Below are 1,819 nucleotides of genomic sequence, written 5' to 3' on the forward strand. Positions count from 1 at the left end.
TATGCATAAATAAATAAATCTTTTTAAAAATTACTGAAGACAGTGATAAGCTTTAGGAAAGATTATGTTGTTAAATGATGTTAGAAATCTATCTGTACCTTTTTCTTGGCTATAACCTGGGATGGGATCTCCCCACAGTAGCAAAGCTGGACCAACAACTTCATGATTCCAATGATTGAAATGGGCCCAGATGCAAAACAAAAACATCGCAGAACCAATTATTTGGTGATGATGTGCTCTCATTGATCTAATTTGAACTTATGCTTGAAAGCCCAGGGTAGTGTCAGTTCTATCTGAATCACGTTAGAAAAATGGAGAATGGGTGGTCCCTACAAGGAAAAGTTAAGCATTAAAACCAGAAGGGGCAGAGTATGCTGGGCAGGGAATCAAGATGTATGCAACCACAAAGACTGGTGGTTATAACCCTGATTCTGTTCACATCCCAGGTCTACAACTTATTCATGTTGCCCAGCCTTTCTGAGCCTAATTTTCATCTGAAGAAGGGGATAATAAATGTTTCTCTCAGAGGACTGTTGGATGTATTAAATGAGTTAGTGCAAGTTGTTCTGGTTATGTGTTGGTGTGTGACCAGAATGATGGTGAACTTAGTGATGGAAAACAACAATCATGTGGTGGTGGGAGATTTACAGGGTCTACACCCCAAGAAAGAAGTAAAGTATTATACAAAAATGAACACCGATGTTAAGAAAACAAAAAAAAAGTTTAATTAAAAAAACAACCATAGCACCCTCCCTGGTGGTGCAGCAGATTAAAACACGGCACTACAAACGAGCTGCAGCTGCTTCAGTGTGAGTTCCATCCCTGCCCTGGAGGTGATCCACATGGTTCAGCAGACATCTCCTGTCTCATCAGCTCGCTACTCCCCTCAGCAGTGTACTTTGTCAGTCTGCCCACTCTGACACTGTGAATCCCTCTTACCACCCCTGCACTTCTGGCTTGCACCCCAATTCTCTATGAATACATAAATCTTAAAAAGAATTCATGCAACTTCAGCTGGTGACTAGTGCTGGAGTCACTTTGAGGACTTCACCACACAACTGGTGGTTGGCACTACTTCCTGTTTTGTACCTCAATTGGGGCTGTTAGCCAGAATAGCTACATATGGCCTCTCCCTGTGCCTTGGGCCTCCTTTCAGCATGAGAGCTGGGATCCAAAGGCGCATGTTCCTAGTAAGAGAGCCAGGTAGAAGTTATTTCATCTTTGGCCACCTACTTCTGGAGGTCACATAGTGCCACCTCTGCTTTCTATTCGCTAAGGTGAATCACTAAAGCATTTTCAAAAGGAATTGTCATAGCCTCTACCTCCTAAATGCCAAGCACATGCCTAGTATATAATTAACATTCAATAAATGTAAACATCATTCATGATCGTTGTTGTTGGTGTTGATGGTATTATAGACAGTGTTATCAGATAAGGAAGAGTAACAGGAAGAAAATGAGTCAGCCTTGAAAGGCTCTCGGCAGATGAGATCAGGTCAAAGTCTCAGGGAAGTTATTTACACAGGCCTAGAGATTTGGTTCTGGGGACTTAGAGCCACACAGTGAGCCAGGAGCCCAGCATAAGAAAGGCAGTCAGATCACGGGTAGTTTGAATGCCAGGCAAAGGCACTTGGACCTGACCACAATGGATATGACAGTAGTGGCAGATTTACACAAGGAAGGGACATCAGAGACTGGGACAAGAATCAAGGGGGGAGGGACTCCCTGGTGGCACAACGGGTTAAAGTATAGCACAATGAAGCTATTGCATCCACTGCAGCATGAGTTTGATTCCTGGACAGGGAGGTGACCCATATGGT

Source organism: Condylura cristata, unplaced genomic scaffold (assembly GCF_000260355.1).
Source record: "Condylura cristata isolate star-nosed mole 26May11 unplaced genomic scaffold, ConCri1.0 scaffold00024, whole genome shotgun sequence".
Taxonomy (NCBI): Eukaryota; Metazoa; Chordata; class Mammalia; order Eulipotyphla; family Talpidae; genus Condylura; species Condylura cristata.